Here is a 21,688-nt window from a genome sequence, read left to right as displayed (position 1 = left end):
AGGAAAACGGAAAATTCCCGGAGAAAGAGGGGATGTTGCCAAGAAAAATAAGTGAGAGTGATCAATTTTCTTATGTACTTGACAGTGATGATAGGGGATGGCAGATACTCTTGCTGCTTTGAGTATCCTACCCTTATTCTTACCTGACACAGTGCATTTCCCCCTGAAGAAGCTGAAAATCACAGAGAGTGACATTCCCATTTAACCACAGCAGGAGCATGAGAGCCAGTCTCAGCCAATGAGGCATTAAGAGCAATCTACTCTTGGATTTTAGGCAAGTCTCCCCTCCCTTATATATTTTAAAAAGAGATAAACGGAGAAAAGGGAAAGAGAGAGAAATGCTCCCCTTCCTGCCTTTGATATATATATGATACTTGGAGAAGCAGCAGCCATCTTAAAACCATGAGGACTCAAACCTAAAAAACAAAAAATCGACATGCTGAGGCTGGCAGAGCTGAAACATGAAAAGCACTTGAATCCTCAATGACATTATAATGTCACTGAGTTAACTAACCCCAGAACTCCCTAGCTCCGGACTTCTTCAAGAGTAAGATAATAACCCTATTTTGTTTAGGCTACTTTTCGTTGGATATGGTGCTATTTTGCAATCAAAAGCATTCTAAATTCTTTAAGAAGGTGTTCTACTTCTGTTAGTGTGTTTAGGGAAGAATAAAATGAAATATATATAGAAAACTAAGCACTCCCTCAAAATAAGGCAATTATTAGCTCCAGGCAAGGCAAAAAGCTGTACAAGAAATTTTAATAAAATGTAGAGGAACTGTGAACAATATTTATGTAATGACAGAATAACCATTAAATAATAATTTAACCAAACTGTATTATAACTACACTGAGAGGACTAGGAAAGGAGAGAGGTGGCATACCCACAGGTGGAAAAGGTTTAAGTGTTCTATAAGTAATAGAGTTTTCAGTGCAAGCAGTTTTTTAAGGGGTAACACTTATAAAAGGTAAAGGGGAGAGAAAGTGGAATTGGACAAAGAAAGCCTAGGGACTACAGCACCAATCTAAGATCTGTGAAAGGAAAGGAAAGAGAAAGCCAAATCCAGCAGGGGGGACCTCAGACAGTTCCATGGACCCGGGCTCTGCAAGCCCGGAGGGGACCTCTGGAGCAAAGATGACTCAGTAAAGGAATAATGCACCAGGCAGAAGTGGCTAGGCCTCTGCATTACCCCTTTGCCCAGCCATTGGACGCAGTCACCTCTAGAAGAATGGGACCTCAGATTAGAAGAGCGGGAAGCCTGAGCAAGTTAACACCTAAAGGCTGACCAGTCAACTGTACTCACAGCAGCTAGGCAATGAATCCTTTTTGAAGAGGGATCTCAGCAGTTCACCTCCATGCCTGCTCCATGAGTTTATTTTGAAGCATGTGGGCAAAAGTAGAAAGAAAAAATAATTTTAAAAACGTTTCAAGTCAGAAATAGGGATAATAGGGAAGAAAATTCTAATACGTTTCTTTCTAAACCATGCACGTATTTAATTAAGAAGTTAAAATTTTCAATTTAAAAAGTCATTCTATAGGAGTTTTTCCACAATTACTCTATTCCAAGCAGAAATACTATAATACTAATAAGGGTATTTGTAGCAACATCAAGAGTATTTCTCAAGTACCTTATCTTAGCAACATATTCAGTACCCCGAATAGACAGGACTAATCACGTTAGAGCTGAAATATTGACTGCTTTATGCTGAGTATAAGGTAATAGGATTTTTAGGAAGAAAACAGTGGAGAAAGCAACTTGATTACCTAAAAACTGATTTTCTTTTCTTTTTAGGTGATGGTTTTCTTCACTTATCCAAGAAAGTAGTTAAAGGCACATTATTAAGAAGTATTTCAAAACTATATCAACATATTGCAATGGAGCATAAAAAAAGTACTTTCTAGATCCACATGCAGCCAAAACTGTAATTAGAAATCCATTCATCCCTATCTCTCAAATTAAAATATTCAAGCATAGTATGCTTTTAAAAAGTAACATCTCATGGGATGTTGTATTAGAAATATCTTTATAATTTCTTGGTCTTTATAGTTGGACTGGGACTTGGTAGCTCAGCTGATTGAAAACAAACAAACAAACAAACCCGCCTGCCAGTGCGGGAGATGCAAGAGACAAGGTTCGATCCCTTGGTCCAGAGGCTCCCTTGAAGAAGGAAATGGCAACCTACTTCAGTCTTCTTGCCTGGAAAATCCCACGGACAGAGGAGCCTAGCAGGCTACAGTCTATGGGGTCTACATGACTTGAGTGGGCATGCATGCATACACTCACACATAGGTGGACTGGCGGTCATAGAAAACTAGATAGATAAAGAAAGAGATCTTAATGTGAGCAAATCCTGGCACTGGTACAGCTGCACACTGCTACCATCATGAGCCCAAACTCTTTTTTTTCCTGTTCCATCTTCCTTAGTGTGTTAGTTTTCATTCTTAAGTGGGTACCTCATAGTTGTAAGATGACTTATCCACTTCCAGACATCAAACCTCTATTTCAAAAAGAAAATGGGGCTTTTCCTCAGGAGCTTTATGATTTTATACAGAAAGAATGGTCTGTCTAGTCAAAGCTATGGTTTTTCCAGTAGTCATGTAGGGATGTGAGAGTTGGACCATAAAGAAAGCTGAGCACCGAAGAACTGATGCTTTCGAATTGTGGTGCTGGAGAAGACTCTTGCAAGTCCCTTTGACTGCAAGGAGATCAAACCAGTCAATCCTAAAGGAATTAGGATTCCTAATGAATTGAATATTCATTGGAAGGACTGATGCCGAAGCTGAAGATCCAATACTTTGGCCACCTGATGTGAAGAGCCGATTCATTGGAAAAGATCCTGACGCTGGTAAGATTGAGAGTAAGAGAAGGGGATGACAGAGGATAAGGTGGTTGGATGGGATCATTGACTCAATGGACATGAATTTGAGCAAACTCAAGGAGATAGTAAAGAACAGGGAAGCCTCGTACAGGGAAGCTGCAGTCTATGGGGTCGCAGAGAGTCGGACATGACTGAGTGACTGAATAACGAGTTTCCCTCTCCAGAAAAACATCTCATTACCCAAAACTAGATTACATGCTTACCCTTATATGACTCAGTAACCACAGGGAAAGATATTACAATAATTTCTTTAGGACAATCATAACTCACCCCTAGATCACATAGACATCTACATTTACTGAGATGGAGGGCTCTTTGCTCAACACCTAAACAGATCAGTGCTCTGCTAGAAGAAAAAGGGGGCAGGGGGTGGCTTTGGTTATAAAAAGGACAAGATGCCTCATTTGATCCAAATATCCAGAATTGCCTAAGAAAACCACCAAACATTTCCTGTCATTCCCAACAACCTACAACTGGGAGTTGTAACCAGGCTGGACCCTCTGAGGCCTTCCCAAAATATACTCCCACCCTTATCTTCCTCCTGCCTTTTGTCTGTAGAAAAATTTTAGTCAAAGAATAAATTTAATCAGAGAAGCAAGAAAATGCAGGAAGAAAGGAAAACAGTCGGGCAAGATAAAATAATATTTTAGCCATTAAACAATGTCAAAGACCTTTAGTTCTTCCCTAAAGCTGAAACTCTAGTACTTTGGGCACCTCATGCGAAGAGTTGACTCATTGGAAAAGACTCTGATGCTGGGAGGGATTGGGGGCAGGAGGAGAAGGGAACGACAGAGGATGAGATGGCTGGATGGCATCACTGACTCGATGGACGTGAGTCTGAGTGAACTCCGGGACTTGGTGATGGACAGGGAGGCCTGGCGTGCTGCGATTCATGGGGTCGCAAAGAGTCAGACACGACTGAGTGACTGAACTGAACTGAAAGACTGTAGGTAATATTCTGAGTTATATCCTTTGAGATGTTTTGTACATACAAACACCCCCACCAGCTGGAAGAAGTTAACTGACGCTGCCCACAAGCATGTAGGCCCCAGGCTGGTTGGAACCAGAAGGTTGATGATGCTGACTGTCACTTATCTCACCACCAACCAGTCAGAAGAATGTCCACGAGCTGCTCCTTGATCACTAGGAGACTCCTCACTACCCCCTTCAGGGTGGGTCACACAGTCTTGAAGGGCATTAGTCCTCTGTGCCCCCTTTTGCCTGGCAAAGCAATAAAAGCTTCCCGTTTCTACTTCATCCAAAACTCTGTCTCTGCGTTTCTATTCAGCACCAGTAAACAGAGGCCAAGTTTTGGCAACAGGAGTAAAAACTTCTAACTTACTATAAATAAAGAATAAGAAAAATTGCCTAGGAGTAGAAGTTGAAGCAATATGTTACTGATCTGGATAGTCATCTTGCTAAAAACTGCATATGATTTCATTCCTCTGACTGATATGAAGCATTTTTATTACTTTTTAAAAACTGTATTCTCTTGTTATAATCCACAATTAATTTTTCGACATTTAAATTTCATTTGCCTAAAATTGGTGATCTGTATTAGTGGGGGTGAGGTTTCTTTTTAAGGTGATAAAAAAATGCTCTGGAATTAGATAGTGGTGATAGTTGTGTGATATACTGAAAATCACTGATCTGCACATTTTAAAAGGGTGAACTTTGGAACTTCCCTGGTGGTTCAGTGGTTAAGAATCTGCCTTACAATGGTGGGGACATGGGTTTGGTCCCTGGTCAGGGAACTACGATCCCACATGCTCATATGCTGCAGCTACTGAGCCCATGCACTCTGGAGCCCAAGCACCACTTCTAGAGAGTCCATGCACCACAACGAAAGATCCTGCAAGATGCAACAGTGATCTCGTGTGCCACAACTAAGACCCAACATAGCCAAATAAATACATACATTAATAAATATTTGAAAAGAGTGAATTTTTATTGCATATGAATTATATCTCAAACACAAAAAAGTAGTGACATGCCTGTGTGCTGAGTTCCTATTGAGAAGTTCTCCAATGTCAACAGTTTGAGAAGGAGCCCACAAGGCGATCAAGAGATGGGCACTAGCTCTCTGAAGTGATGGAGTTGGCAGTGAGGTGGTTCACCTTCATTGCCTGCTTTTCCAGCCAGTTTCATAGACTGTGAAGAGACCCTGCCTCACACAGGCTGTTCAGGTTGTCCTGCTTTATGCTGAACAATCCGATTCCTTATCCAGACAATGAAAGTATCCATTCGCTATTCCCAAATCCTCTCTTCACAGAGCACAGCACTGTTGTGCCCCAGGACTGTGAAGAAAATTGTGCACTGTCCCACTCTCAAGGACCCCAACGTCCGGTCTGTAATTGTGGGATGTATAAGGGGTCACGGTCACGCAGAGGTCAGAGGAATAACTGGCTAGGAGGTGAGGGGGGCTTCACACAGGCTTGAGGTCTGGGATGGAAACTGCCATAGGTGAAAGGGAGCAAAGAACACTTCAGGTGAGGACACAGCCAGGTCAGAATACACAGAGGTAGGAGACAGAATGTATTAGCACAACAGTGAAATGTGTACACAGAATATGGTTTGCATGGGTGGGAGCAGCAGGACATGAGGCTGAGGTCAGAGGACAGAGACCTGAACGCCATCCCAAAAGTCTGGGCATCATTCTATAAGCTGGGGGGGATGGATGGAGGACTCTATGCATCAGAATGGTCAGTTCTTTATTTAAAAGAAAGTATTTTATACATATCTAGCATAGTATATATATTTTATATATATTTATTTATATATAGTGTATATATTCTAATTATATATAGGGACAGTTGTCTATTACATATGGAATATATATATGTATATATATATACGCAATGGAATACTATTTAGTAATAAAAAATATATATATTTCACAATATAGGGAATATAACCAATATTTTATAATAATAATAAATGGAATATAACCTTTAAAAATTGGGGATCACTAAGTTATATAATAACTGTAAGTTATATAATATTGTATAGTAACTATAATAAAATGAATAAAAATTTTTAACTGTCTTGTTTATTGTTCTACTGAAGTATGGTTAATTTACAATGTTGTATTAGTTTCAAATGTACAGCAAAGTGATTCAGTTATACACATATATTCTTTTTCAGATTCTTTTCCATTATAGGCTTTTATAAGCTACTGAGTAATAGTTTCCTGTGCTGTACAGTACATCTTTGTTGTTTGCCTATTTTACATATAGCAGTGTATATCTGTTCATCCCAAACTCCTAATTTATCTCCCCCCACACACTGCCATCTCCTTTGGTAACCATAAGTTTATTTTGTAAGTCTGAGTCTATTACTGTTTTGTAAATAAGTTCATTTCATTTTTTTACATTTCATATCATTTTTTTAATATTCCACATATAAGTGATATCATATGACATTAGTCTTCCTCTGTCTGACTTACCTCACTTTGTATGACAGTCTCTAGGTCCATTCATGTTGCTGTAAATGGTATTATTTCTCTCCTTTTAATGACTGAGTAATATTTCATTGTATATTCTTTATCCATTCATCTGTCCATTTAGGTTGTTTCCATGTCTTGGCTATTGTAAATAGTGCTTCTATGAATAAATAAAATTTTTAATTTAAAAATTATGAAGTACTGATGCAATAAAATAGATAAAAGAATACCCAGGTGGCAATAGTTGTGAAGAATCTGCCTGCCAACGCAGAAGATGCAAGAGTCACAGGTTGGATCCCTGGGTCAGGAATATCCCCTGGAGGAGGAAGTGGCAACCTACTCCAGTCTGGAAAATCCCATGGACAGGGAGGAATCCCATGGCTACAGTCCATGGAGTCACAAAGAGTCAGACATGACTGAGCAACTGAGCACAAAGCAGTACAAGATGGATGAATCTCAAAAACATTATTACTGGGTCCAATAAGCCAGCGATAAAAGAGTGCATACAGTATGATTCCATTTATATGCAGTTCTAGAACAGGGAAACTATGGTGCTGGAAATCGGAACAGTGGTTGCCTGTGGGGAAAGGGCTGCCTGCAGGGAAGCACAAGGGCTCTTTCTGTGGTGAAGGAAACATATCTCTTCATTGAGGTGTGGTTTGCATGGATGTGCGTGTTTGTCAAAACTCATGGAACTGTACACTTAAGATCTGTCATGTCTGTGTTTGTAAAATATACGTAAAAAAAACAAAAAGAAATCTCACTCAGGTGTGAGTAATAAGGATAGATCAGCAGAGAGCAAGGCTGAAGATGAGCCTGCCTCCTCTTTCATTACAGTTCATTCAGGGTCTGCTCAGTCACGTGGCCGGTCTGCCGCTGGTCCACACAGAGGAGTCCAGGAGAGAACTGGAGGGCTTGATTTCCAAAGAGCAACTGTGCCCTTTCCTTTCCCTGGAAATGAGGAAAATTATACCAGGCCCTCCATGTGGAATCTGCTTTTGTTCAGATTCCCTACAAATACCTGATTATCTTACTCCTCTTGGAGACAGTGGACTTCAGTTGAATCAATACAGAGCAATTCTATCAGAACACAGCAGAAGGCTGCGCCGCTGCGTCCAGGGAGGTTTACACCAAAATGTGACAAGTGCGGACACCAGGGAGACTAGGGCCTCAGCGAAGCCGGGTAACTTGAGCAGCCCCCTGTGCAATATCCGGTGTGCCAGACAGAAATGCTTAAAGACCTAGATCCTATTATATGAGGTTGAATTCATTCAATTAGACAGCTTAAGCAGCTCCGATCAGCCGCTGGAACACTTCTCAGCGCAATGCTAAAACAATGGCCCCGGGGGCAGCTGAAGTTTGCTTTCTCTTGTGTGAGGCCAGCTGGAGTTGCCGAGCACATGGCCGCGCTGGGGAGGGCCAACACCGCATAATTGCATTAAACCTGCCTGTTCTTTCCGGAAAGCACTTCCTGACTGCATCGAGGAGGAAATGAGTTACGGGGGAGCTTTGGAGTCTTAGGACACCACACTTCTCTTTGAATCCCCCTCCCCCAACCCGTCAATATCACTTTCATGGAAAGAGAATCTAAATTTAGACTGCCCTGCCTAGGGCTAAAGTTTTGCTATTTTGTACTTGCTCTGTCTGTCATTGCTATTAAAGTGACTTTTGTTGGCCATAGCACTTAGGGCAGCAGAAAATCAATCTGAATAGATTTCTATTAGGTAGAGCTAGGGTATCACGAACTCCACTGCACTTTCTGAAGATGCTAGTTTGCTTTCAAAATCTACATTCAGTGATTTTCGTTGTTGTTTAGTCGCTAAGCCGTGTCTGACTCTGTGACCCCACGGACTGTAGCCTGCCAGGCTCCTCTGTCCGCTCCTCTATCCATGTCAACCTCTCTCAAAAAGCCCTCCCAGGTGTCTGTTACCGACTCGAGGATGTCATAGCTCCCTCCCCAGTACTTCCCTGTTACTTTATCTCTTCTGTGGCACATCTGTACTCATCGGTCCATCCTCTCAACAAGCATTTATTGAGCTCCCACTACACTGGAAGCAGTTCTAGGCACCTTCACATATTATTCGTTTAATCCTCATGGTAACACTTTCAGGTAGTTAATATCCCCTTTTCACTGAAGACACCTAAACTCACAGAACTTAGGCAGGTTGCCAAAGGTCTAACAGCTGGTGCTGACAATATTTAGCTGCAAATCTAAATTTCCTATCCCCAAACTCAGCCTGCCTGTAGCAGCTATTTGTGTACTTTCTGTCTCTGTCGCTGATAAATATCTAGTGGGGTCTACGGGGTCTACTCTGTGCCAGGCACCATCCTAAACACCAGGGATACACACTGAAGTCCTGGTCCCAAGAAGACAGATATATTCCCAAGAATCTCTTAGTTTTTTGTTTTTAATATTTATTTATTTGCCTGCGCCGAGTTGCGACATGCAGAATCTTTAGTTATGGCATGCGAACATGTGGGATCTAGTTCCCTGACCAAGGATCAAACTCAAGCCCCGTGTATTGGGAGCTCAGAGTTTTAGCCAGTGGACCACCAGGGAATTCCCCCAAGGATCTATTTGAGTCTGAAGGTCATGTCATTTATTTATTCAATAGGCAGACATGTGGGGAGCACTTGCTGTATCTAGGGCACAGTATTCTGGGCACAGTCATGCTCCTGTCCTGGGGACAGTATTTGAATAGAGGCCCGAGCAGAGCATCACTGGAGGGATGATTTCGTATATGACGAGTTTGGAGAAGGCTTCATAGAGAAGATGAGTTGGACCTTAAAGTTTAAGGAGAATTTTGACAGATTTTTTTCAAAAAGAGGTAAGGCATCCTACGGAGAAGTCTTCATGAGCCAGGACATGGAGGTATAAAACCTCAGGGTAGCGTCAGGGTAATTTAAACAGCACTATGTGGCTGAAATGTGGGGTGTGAGGTAGGGAGTAGAGGGAGATGAAATTGGAAAAGGTGCCTCAAAAGCGACGATAAAGGAGCTGAGAGGTGATCTCAGGAAAATGCAGAGAACCGTTGGAAATTTCTGAGCAGAGGAGCTTACTTATCTTTGTGTTCCACAGCGTGTGGCACACTGCCTTGCTCCTGGTAGCAGTTTTTAGCATTTGTCACTTTCCTGGCACCAGAGAAAACTCTGGCCCCCAACATGATGTCATGCTCTGTTTACACAGGAAAAAATAATGCCTATGCTCTTGCATAGAGCAATTTTCTCGTCCACCCCTCTGCCAAGCCACCTCAGGTCTGAGAGCAGTCTTTCTCTTTTATCCAAGGCCGACTTGCCGCCTCCACGTTGTTGTGACTGCCACAGACCCTGCTATTTTCTCCTTGGAGAATAGAACTTGGTCCAGTGGGAGGCGTACTAGCTTGGGAGGCGTAAGGAACTGGGGTCCTGACCTTTGCTCTACAAGTACCTGGAGTGTAGCCTTTGCTTGTGGCCCTTCTTTAAAACAGAGAGATGATTTCTACATTCTTCTCCAGACTTAAAATCTCCTGATTTTAAACATAAGGTCAATGTGCCTTCAGCTAGGCCCGACAGTGGCTATATCTACAAAATTCTGCTTTAACTTTGTCAGAATAATTTCTGTCTCACATCTCCACCTCCTCCTTGCCCAATTCTAGGAAGGTTTCCAGGGATGTTTGCACCTATGCTTCAAGAGAGATTTGTGTTGCTAAGCTAGAAACAGAAGTTGCTAAAGAACACTCTTTCTGCCAATCTTATTTGAAACCCTCAGTGCACTGAAGATATAAGGCTATTTGTCCCAAATAGAGTCCAGAGAGAAAGCAATACTTTGCAGAAGAGAGGGGCAAGAAAAGCAAGATTGAGAAGAATCTCTTTCTTATGATAACCCACAAAATCAATCTTGCAAAAGAGGGTGTTTTTGAGAAAGTAACATTTATTAATAATTACCCTGGAATAGGAATTCCCTGGCAGTCTAGTGGTTGGTAAGATTCAGTGCTTTCACTGCTGTGGGGCCTGGGTTTGATCCCTGGTCGGGTAACTAAGATCCCACAAGCTGCATTGGGGTGGCCAGAAAAAAAAAAAAAAAAATTACCCTGCAAGCATAAACCAGGATGGTCCCAGCACACTGTGTGTTGTGGTCGCCCTACACCACCATTAAATCCAAACAGAAACATAGCATCACACCCCCACTGTCCTACAGACATCACTAACCAATCCTCACACTTTCACTGAGCCCAGGAGAGCCTAGAACCCTTCTGAACAAGTGCTTCTGGCATTGCTAATCTGTCACTGTTGACCCCTGAATTGAAATTTCTTTATTGCAGTTAATCTTGTAGCAGAAGACTGACACAGTGGATACTACAGTGCTCTGCCTAGTTCTCCTCCGGGGACTGATGAACCCATCCCTCAGCTGCTGAATCTGTCTCCTGATGGCTGACAGATGGACCCCTCACCAAGCACTGCCCACAGCTGAAGGTCACTGCCTTGCCCAAGGTCATGTCCTCTCTCAACTGCACTGGAGACCAAGGGCTGCTTGACGGAAGGATACAAAAGCCAGAATCTGCCTTGCTGCAATCTGAGTCAAGTCTGGAAGGCCATCCCAGCTCCAGAGCTTTTTGTTAGATCAGCTGAGAGCGATGGCTTCTCCTCTGGCTCAATCTTGACTCTTCACATTTCTACACATATTATCTCCCAGGAGTTCTCCTCAATCAGCCTTCCACCCCCAATTCTCCACTTCAGGATCTGTTTGCAGGGATCCCTATCCAAGGAACCAAGCTGCCTCTGTGCCATTAGTAAGAAGTAAACTCAAGGTTAACTTCCTAATATTTACCTCAGTAACATATGTCAATTAGCATATATTTCTTGTTCTCACATCTAACGGATCTTAATTTAAAAACTGTCCCAGAAAACACAATGCCCCTTCATCTTTTGCAATCAGATGAGTGCAAGTTCTCCCCTGTCTCTAGTCTCTAGTGGAGAAAGCAGGTTGCTGTGTGGTTCCACAGCAGTAAAATGAAGCAAACACTGTTAGGAAGATAGGAGACCAGGGTTTTAGTTCTGACTTTGCCACGGACGCACTATCATGTGAGCAAATAATTTCCTTTCTCTTGCTCTTGTTTAGTCACTAAGTCGTGTTCAACTCTTTTGTGATCCCATGGACTGTAGCCTGCCAGGCTCCTCCTGTCCATGGGATTTCCCAGGCAAGAATACTGGAGTGAGTTGCCATTCTCTTCTCCAGAGGAGATTCCTGAACCAGAAATCAAACCCAAGTCTCCTGAATTGCAGGCAAATTCTTCCCATAGGGGATGCAGGCAAATTCTTCCTATGGACTTCCCATAGGTGAGTCCAAATTTACTTGTCTATAAAATACAGGGCTTTTCAGAAAATTTGTCTGAAACTTAGAAATAAGGCAGAAAGGTAGGTCCCACATTCTTTCAGTGTTATGCAGGAACAAAGACCGCCCAGAGATTATCTAGAGATATGAATCTAATTTCTCCCACAATGTGCTATTGATTGAAGGTCTCTGATTTAGTGACATTGCTTATTACCTGATAGGGTTTTGTCTCATAGATACACAAATAATTTCTGTCCATGGAACAGATAACCACAAAGATTTACAATCCAGTTTTTTTATGTAACCCAATAAATTTACCTTAACATTATATAATATATACCTGACATTCTTAATGTTCTTTGAACCATCATAACATCTTAACGGTTCCCTCACTAATTCATGAGTTAACTAGAATTTCTTACCTGTGGTTCATTCTATATATGTAGTGATTTTACCTTTTTAAAAATTATACTTTAGCGGCTTGATCTGAGCCATGATATTGGACACAAACCAATCCACGTACCCATCTTGAGAACGCAGGACTCATATGATGTTAATGTAACACACATCACTGAGGCCTCCTTTCTGCAGAAATCCCTGGTCCATGTTACCCTTCAGAGAGCAGGCAGCAATACCAGAGTGTCCAGACCCATCGTCTCTTGATCACTGTGTGACTGGGGTGGGAAGTTGGGAAAAGAGCAGCACAGCCAAGACTTAATGACTTCCCCAGGGTTTTCCAAGGTCTGAAAGTTGTGAAAGTTATTGGGTTGGCCAGAAAGTTCATTCAGGATTCTCTGTAAGATGTTATGGGGGGAAAAAACCAAACAAACTTTTTGGCCAACACAATATATGGTCAGAGCTGGGATTCAAACTCAGGCCTATCTAGCATTAAAAACATGCCTGTAACTATCCTACTCATACCTTCATGATGTGTCTCATGTACCCGAATCCCCAGTGTATGTCAGATATGTCCACTACATAGGAGGTACTCAATATATACCCCCATGCAGTTTTTAAAATTTTAAGTATCCTAGTGGCTAGAGGGAGAAGGAAATGGCAACTCACTCCAGTATTCTTGCCTAGAGAATCCTATGGACAGAGGAGCCTGGTGGGCTGCTGTCCATAGGGTCGCACAGTGTCAGACATGACTGAAGTGATTTAGCATGCATGCATGCATTGGAGAAGGAAATGGCAACCCACTCCAGTATTCTTGCCTGGAGAATCCCAGGGACAGAGGAGCCTGGTGGGCTGCCATCTATGGGGTTACACAGAGTCAGACACGACTGAAGCGACTTAGCAGCAAGAGCAGCAGCAATGGCTAGAGATTAGCTATTTCCAAGGGACCAAATATATTGATAAACTTCACTTCAGAGCCCTGGGAGACAAACACCTGGGAGCCAGACAGGCCTAGGGTCTACCCCATCGTGGCCATTTCATGACCCCTTAACAGCGTAACCTTGAGCCAGAAATGAAATCATGTAAGTCTCAGTTTCCTCCCCTGTCACATGCAAATAACCCTCATAGGCTTGTTATGATGATTAAAGTAGAAACAGAGCATGGATGCACTTAGCGCAGGACCTAGCAAAGGTGGCCCCACCCCCATGGTCTTCTGGTCTTTCCTTCCTCTCTCAGGAGACCCTGGAAAGCTATGAGGACTTGGCTGTGCTGCTGCTTCTACCAGCCCCCACCGCAGCCACACAGTGATCAAGGGATGGGAAAATGCTCTGTTCAAACAGGTGTCACTGTTCTCAACCTACAGTCTCATTTCCTGATCGTGTCTTAATCTGCTCGTCGGTGGTGAAAGTTGATTTCTTGCACATTCTTATATCAGTGGGAATTTCTGCCCTTGGCTGACAGGCATTATGGGCTGGCTTTGACATACAGCCCTACAGGGTCTGAACAGCCCCTATTCTTTCCCAGTTCTGAAAGGGAGCTTTGTGCCAAGGATTCATTAAACTGCACTGCACAGCCCCTTCATAAATGGGGCTCAATAATGAACAGTCGATTTAACTGGAAAAGCTGCTGGAGCTGTTAAATTAAAGGGAAATAAAGTGCACTTTAGACTCAGTCTGCCAGAAGAAATGGTGACCTAAAAGGAAAATCTTCATTTTTATTGAATTGAAGTTTTTAAAAAAGTGTAAAATGTCCAGGAAGCGTCCTTGTGACAGGCAATGAGACATAAAAGTGGAGAACATGGGCTTAAGATAGCCATGCTTTATATTCACTAGCATCACCCCAAAGTGAGTCTTGGGCTCTCAGAGGAGACAAAGGATTGATCTAATCTGGCGAAGGAAATATGAAGGGACTCTGCAATGTGCCACAAGACATGATTTTTTTTTTTTTTCATTTTTAAAGTTATTTTATTTAAGACCAGGATTTCCCTTTCATTCTTGGGACATTTGAAGGACCAAGAGCCATTCTTTTAAGTTTTTCTGTTCTCTTTTGGGAATAAGGAATCTCTCCAGCAGGAGATCTAGTTGTTTATCCTCACACTACAGCTCAGAGTTATATCTCATTTGAGTACTGTGCACTCTAACTCAGCAAGCTCCCTCTTAGATTTGAGATTGTCAGCAGTATGCGTAAAGGCGCAAAGAACTTCCTCTTCAACCTCTGAGTTACATCACTTCTTAGCATGGTGAGATTGAACTTCTACTAATATATGCTGGAATGTTATGGTTTCCAGTAACTCTCACGTGCAAGAAGTAAAAGCCACTGTGCTTCAGCATAACCATATGGTGGTCTTGCTTTTTTCTGCTAAGCTCCCATGAGCTGGGAATTCTTCTTTACAAGCTCCCCAGTCCTTCGTGTTTTCAAATCTTTGTACCGAATCGGCTCCTGGGTACGTCACAGGCTTTCTAAGTCAAGGCCTGGTTTTCATCTTTAAGCATCATTTTACCATCAGAAATGACAAAAGTCACTCATCACAGGGAATTTAAAGAGAAATCTGAAAGGCAATGTGAAATAAATAAAGGCCTACTTCTACCCTCATTGTTCAGGGTCACTGGAATCCAAACACAGATTTTCAGTTGCAAATCTGTGTAGAAAAGGCAAAACTTCCTTTCTAAGAAGTTTTATGCTCTCTTTCTTTTATTTTTCATTTTGAATTCTAAGCCATCAATTTAATTTTTTTAGGATTCTTCATCAAGCAATTCAAAGCCACCTTGAAAGTATCCTGAAGTTGAAAAAATAATCTCTAAATGTGTTCATTTTTTAATAGTAACTATGGTGACCCACTAAGCAGTATTGTTTTATTCTTCTTCCATCTACCACCAATGAGTCACGGTTGACCAATGTAAATCATGGGCTCTCTACACCATGAAATTCTGGGTTCATAAAATACTGCTGCCTGTGACAACTTCTGGGGGACTTTGCTCAGTGTGAGCCCTGATGGTTACTAGGGTCTACACCTGCATCAGAGCAAACAAAGTTTCATTCCCCTTCCATCAAAGATTGCCAGAGTTCAAAACAGCTATGCCATCCTGTGTGAGCCTGACTACATTTTGACATTTAGCAGTACAGTAAATATTTATTAGAAAATACATATTAGACTGGTCTAGCTTTTACACATTTGGAGAAGGAAATGGCACCCCACTCCAGTGTTCTTGCCTGGAGAATCCCAGGGACGGGGGAGCCTGGTGGGCTGCCATCTCTGGGGTCGCACAGAGTCGGACACGACTGAAGCGACTTAGCAGTAGCAGTAGTAGCTTTTATACATGGCATGAGCCATTCAAATGTACTTTTCTGGTCATGACTTATCTAACATAAATAATCTTCAACCCACTGAGAAGACATTTAGCCTTAACGATGAGAGATAAGAGAATTTTCTGGATCTGACCACAGCCAGACCGAGAGGTAAGGGAGAATGTTAGTATGTTAAAATTTATCTAAAGGAATATGACCAGGAAGGTGATGCTGATCAAAACCAAAGCACAGGAGAAAGTATGCTTCAATAGTATTCATAATATCATTGAATTCTTCTATTTATTTTAAGAAATAAAATTTTATGTGCCTTTTTTCCTATCAGTGTGTGATCTTTCTGAGAAAAGTACAAAGGATATCCTTGGTGCTTCATGGAAAGTATAACAGGTAGAGGTTTAAGAAATATTTGACAAGGGAGTTAAAAAAAATGAGAAGAAAGAAAAGGAAAGAGAAAAAAAGGGGCTGTGAGACAATGAAAGGAAAATGTTAGCTCAGGGAAACTTAGAAATGACATAATAGCTTTCTTCACATATTGAAAGTATATCACTTAGAAAAGAGATTAAAATTTATTCTTTTAGAAACCAAATAATTTAATTAGGAGCTATGATTAAAAATCTAAAAGATGTCTGGTCCCTGGATGTAAGGAGCTTAGACGTTGCTACCTCATGCAAGCAAGGAATAAGCTGGGGGAAAAAAAAAAGAAAAAACTAATAACTCTAGATCCATAAGAGAAATGAGGGCACAGGACAAAACACCATCCTTCTGAGATTAGAGAAACAGACAGGTGAATACAAGGAATCACAAGTTACTAGAACAGAAACATCTATGGGAATGAGTGCTGGCGGCTCAGTGTGCAAAAGTTTGAGAGCTAAAAGCTCAAGGGGCCACTGTTATTATGGAATCCCTACAATTTTGTAAGTTTTACTTCCTGAAGTTCTACCCATTCTCACAATGAATATTGGAGAAAAATTCTCTTATGCTTCCAGGAGGGGTAAAGGAAAAGGAACCACCTTGAAATATGCTCAGTTCAGTTCAGTCGCTCAGTCATGTCTGACTCTTTGCGACTCCATGAATCCCAGCACACCAGGCCTCCCTGTCCATTACCAACTCCCGGAGTTCATCCAAACTCATGTTCATTGAGTCGATGATACCATCTAGCCATCTCATCCTCTGTTGTCCCCTTCTCTTCCTGCCCCCAATCCCTCCTAGCATCAGGGTCTTTTCCAATGAGTCAACTCTTTGCATGAGGTGGCCAAAGTATTGGAGTTTCAGCCTCAACATCGGTCCTTCCAATGAACTCCCAGGACTGATCTCCTTTAGGATGAACTGGTTGGATCTCCTTGTAGTCCAAGGGATTCTCATGAGTCTTCTCCAACACCACAGTTCAAAAGCATCAATTCTTCGGCGCTCAGCCTTTTTCACAGTCCAACTCTCACATCCATACATGACCACAGGAAAAACCATAGCCTTGACTAGACAGACCTTTGTTGGCAAATTAATGTCTCTGCTTTTGAATATGCTATCTAGGTTGGTCACAACTTTCTTTCCAAGGAGTAAGCATCCTTTAATTTCATGCTTGCAATCAGCATCTGCAGTGATTTTGGAGCCCCCAAAAATAAAGTCTGACACTGTTTCCACTGTTTCCCCCATCTATTTGCCAAGAAGTGATGGGACCAGATGCCATGATCTTAGTTTTCTGAATGTTAAGCTTTAAGCCAACTTTTTCACTCTCCTCTTTCATGTTCACCAGGAGGTTTTTGAGTTCCTCTTCACTTTCTGCCATAAGGGTGGTGTCATCTGCATATCTGAGGTTATTGATATTTCTCCCGACAATCTTGATTCCAGCCTGTGCTTCCTCCAGCCCAGCGTTTCTCATGATGTACTCTGCATAGAAGTTAAATAAGCAGGGTGACAATATACAGCCTTGACATACTCCTTTTCCTATTTGGAACCAGTCTGTCGTTCCATGTCCAGTTCTAACTGTTGCTTCCTGACCTGCATACAGGTTTCTCAAGAGGCAGGTCAGGTGGTCTGGTATGCCCATCTCTTTCAGAATTTTCCGCAGTTGATTGTGATCCACACAGTCAAAGGCTTTGGCATAGTCAATAAAGCAGAAATAGATGTTTTTCTGGAACTCTCTTGCTTTTTCGATGATCCAGCAGATGTTGGCAATTTAATGTCTGGTTCCTCTGCCTTTTCTAAAACCAGCTTGACCATCTGGAAGTTCATAGTTCATGTATTGCTGAAGCCTGGCTTGGAGAATTTTGAGCATTACTTTACTAGCGTGTGAGATGAGTGCAATTGTGAGGTAGTTTGAGCATTCTTTGGCATTGCCTTTCTTTGGGATTGGAATGAAAACTGACCTTTTCCAGTCCTGTGGCCACTGCTGAGTTCTCCAAATTTGCTGGCATATTGAGAGCAGCACTTTCACAGCATCATCTTTCAGGATTTGAAATAGCTCAACTGGAATTCCATCACCTCCACTAGCTTTGCTCGTAGTGATGCTTTCTAAGGCCCACTTGACTTCACATTCCAGGATGTCTGGCTCTAGGTCAGTGATCACGCCATTGTGATTATCTGGGTCATGAAGATCTTTTTTGTACAGTTCTTCTGTGTATTCTTGCCACCTCTTCTTAATATCTTCTGCTTCTGTTAGGTCCATACCATTTCTGTCCTTTATCGAGCCCATCTTTGCATGAAATGTTCCCTTGGTATCTCTAATTTTCTTGAAGAGATCTCTAATCTTTCCCATTCTATTGTTTCCCTGTATTTCTTTGCATTGATCACTGAGGAAGGCTTTCTTATCTCTCCTTACTATTCTTTGGAACTCTGCATTCAAATGGGATAATCTTTCTTTTTCTCCTTTGATTTTTGCTTCTCTTCTTTTCACAGCTATTTGTAAGGCCTCCTCAGACAGCCATTTTGCTTTTTTGCATTTCTTTTCCATGGGGATGGTCTTGATCCCTGTCTCCTGTACAATGTCACAAACCTCATTCCATAGTTCATCAGGCACTCTGTCTATCAGATCTAGTCCCTTATACCTATTTCCCACTTCCACTGTATAATCATAAGGGATTTGATTTAGGTCATACCTGAATGGTCTAGTGGTTTTCCCTACTTTCTTCAATTTAAGTCTGAATTTGGCAATAAGGAGTTCATGGTCTGAGCCATAGTCAGCTCCTGGTCTTGTTTTTGCTGACTGTATAGAGCTTCTCCATCTTTGGCTGCAAAGAATATAATCAATCTGATTTCAGTGTTGACAATCTGGTAATGTCCATGTGTAGAGTCTTCACTTGTGTTGTTGGAAGAGGGTGTTTGTTATGACCAGTGTGTTCTCTTGGCAAAACTCTATTAGCCTTTGCCCTGCTTCATTCTGTACTCCAAGGCCAAATTTGCCTGTTACTCCAGGTGTTTCTTGACTTCCTGCTTTTGCATTCCAGTCCCCTATAATGAAAAGGACTTCTTTTTTGGGTGTTAGTTCTGAAAGGTCTTGTAGGTCTTCATAGAATCGTTCAAATTCAGCTTTTTCAGTGTTACTGGTTGGGACATAGGCTTGGATCACTGCGATATTGAATGGTTTGCCTTGAAAACGAACAGAGATCATTCTGTCATTTTTGAGATTGCATCTAAGTACTGCATTTCAGACTCTTTTGTTGACCATGATGGCTACGCCATTTCTTCTAAGGGATTCCTGCCCACAGTAGCGATATAATGGTCATCTGAGTTAAATTCACCCATTCCAGTCCATTTCAGTTTGCTGATTCCTGGAATGTCGACGTTCACTCTTGCCATCTCCTGTTTGACCACTTCCAATTTGCCTTGATTTGTGGACCTAACATTCCAGGTTCCTATGCAATATTGCTCTTTACAGCATTGGACCTTGCTTCTATCACCAGTCACATCCACAAGTGGGTATTGTTTTTGCTTTGGCTCCATCCCTTCATTCTTTCTGGAGTTATGTCTCCACTGATCTCCTGTAGCATATTGAGCACTTACCGACCTGGGGAGTTCCTCTTTCAGTATCCTATCATTTTGCCTTTTCATACTGTTCATGGGGTTCTCAAGACAAGAATACTGAAGTGGTTTGCCATTCCCTTCTCCAGTGGACCACATTCTGTCAGACCTCTCCACCATGACCCACCCGTCTTGGGTGACCCCACACGGCATGGCTTAGTTTCATTGAGTTAGACAAGGCTGTGGTCTGTGTGATCAGATTGGCTAGCTTTCTGTGATTATGGCTTCAGTGTGTCTGCCCTCTGATGCCCTCTCGCAACACCTACCATCTTACTTGGGTTTCTCTTACCTTGGACGTGGGGTATCTCTTCACGGCTGATCCAGCAAAGTGCAGCCACTGCTCCTTACCTTGGACGAGGTCGCCCCTCCTGACCTTGAACATGGAGTAGCTCCTCTTGGTCCTCCTGCACCCGTGCAGCCACCGCTCCTAGTTCTAAACAAAGTCAGTCCTCAAAAGAAACTATTTAACCAGAGCTTAACCTACTTGGAGAAAGGAAAATACCCAGTTCCAGCCTACTCTAGCCATCCTGTTTCACTTAGAGGAGGGGGAAAAAAAAACCTGAGATAAACTTGTGAAGTTTACACTCCAGAGGCATAGGCTCACTAAAAGAATGATTCCAAATCATAGGTACATAATGCTTCCTCTCCCCTACCCCTCACTACATTACTATAGTGCTATTTACAGCAATTCCTTTTACCTGGAACTTTATTCAAGAAAAATTATGAGGCATATTTAATGGCAAAAAAAAAAAAAAAAAAAAACACACAGTCTTAAGAGATAAAGCAAGCCTCAGAACCAGACTCATATATGGCAGGGATACTGGAGTTACCAGGCAAGGAATTTAAAACATTTATCTATCTAATAGATAAAGTTGACAGCATTCAAGAACAGATGGATAATATAAGTTGAGGGATGGGATCTCTAAGGAAAAAACAAAAAGAAAGGCAAGAGATCCAAAACACAGTAACAGAAATGAGGAATGCCTTTGATGGGCTTATCAGTAGACTGGACATGGCCAAGAAAGAATTTATAAGCTTGAGAATATTTCAGCAGAAACAACCCAAACTAAGAAACAAAGGAAAAAGACTTGAGGAAAACACAGAACAGAATACCCAAAAACTGTAGAACAATTACAAATGGTATGGGTAATGGAAATTCCAGAAGGAGAAGAAAGAAAAGAACAGAAGAAATATTTAAAACAATGATGTCTGAGAATTTCTCCCAAATTAATGTTTGGGAGAAATCATAGATTTCACCAAATCATAGATTCAGAAAGATCAAAGGACACCAGACAGGATAGAAAAAGAAAAAGAAAACCAGAAACAAACAAAAAGGCTACACTTAGTGATATAATTTTCAAACTACAAAAATCAAAGACAAAAAAATCCTCAAAGTTGCCAGAGAGAAAATACAACTATAGAGAAACAAAGATAAAAAGTACACCCAACTTTTCCTTAGAAACCATGCAAGCAAGTAGAGAGTAAAAGGAAATACTTAAAGTGTTGAGAGGAAAAAAATGTCAGCCTAAAATTCTGTGCCCCATAAAATTATCCTCCAGAAGTGCAGGAGAAATGAATACACCCTCATACAAACAAGCATTGAAAGAATTTGTTACTAATACACCTGCCTTAAAGGAAAGGTTAAAAGAAACTACTTAGAGAGAAAGAAAATAATTTAAGCCAGAAACTCAGATCTACAAAAATAAAGAAAGACTGTTGAAGAAGGAATAGTGAAGCTGAAATAAATTTTCTATTTTTTTTTTTTTCTGCTGTGCTGGGTCCTCATCGCTGCATGAACTTACTTTAGTTGCAGTGAATGGGGGCTGCTCTCTAGTTGCGGTGCACAGGCTTCTCATCGTGGCGGCTTCTCTTGTTACAGAGCGTGGGCTCTAGCGCACATGGGCTTCAGTAGCTGTGGTACACGGAATTCAGTAGGTGCTGTTCCTGGGCTCTGGAACACAGGTGCAATAGTTGTGGCACACAGACTCAGTTGCTCCACAGCACATGGGATCTTCCTGGATCAGGGATCAAACCCGTGTCTCCTGCATTGGCAGGCAGATTCTTTACAACTGACCCACCAGGGAAGTCCTTATTTTTCTTATCCTTAATTGATTTTACAGATAAGTTTGTTCAAAATAATAACAGTAATAATGTATTTGATTATAGATACTTATGTACACATACATAATATGTATTTATCAATATCCTTGTGTAGGTTTATGTGTAAGTGGAATGAATGACAGCAGTGACACACGAGATAGGAGGGATTAGAATTATTTTGTCATTTTGAGGCACTTGCACTACCCATGAAGCATACAGTGTTATTTGAAGGTAGACTTGGA

The 21,688-nt window shown here is 41.7% G+C and overlaps 1 long non-coding RNA gene across 1 annotated transcript in view; it reads right to left on the bottom strand.

The window, feature by feature from the left end:
* LOC133241064 (uncharacterized) overlaps positions 1–21,079 on the bottom strand; it is a 91,937-nt gene extending 70,858 nt beyond the window's left edge. Inside the window, exons 1-3 of the long non-coding RNA XR_009734500.1 lie at positions 12,157–21,079; positions 6,326–6,482; positions 1,305–1,360 (exon numbers count right to left, since the gene is read on the bottom strand). This is a non-coding gene — a long non-coding RNA (uncharacterized LOC133241064). The remainder of the gene's footprint in view (positions 1–1,304; positions 1,361–6,325; positions 6,483–12,156) is intronic.
* Between the last annotated feature and the right edge of the window lie 609 nt (positions 21,080–21,688).

This window comes from Bos javanicus, chromosome 29, assembly GCF_032452875.1.
Source record: "Bos javanicus breed banteng chromosome 29, ARS-OSU_banteng_1.0, whole genome shotgun sequence".
NCBI classification, from domain to species: domain Eukaryota; kingdom Metazoa; phylum Chordata; class Mammalia; order Artiodactyla; family Bovidae; genus Bos; species Bos javanicus.
This window is presented reverse-complemented; position numbering and strand designations above follow the sequence as displayed.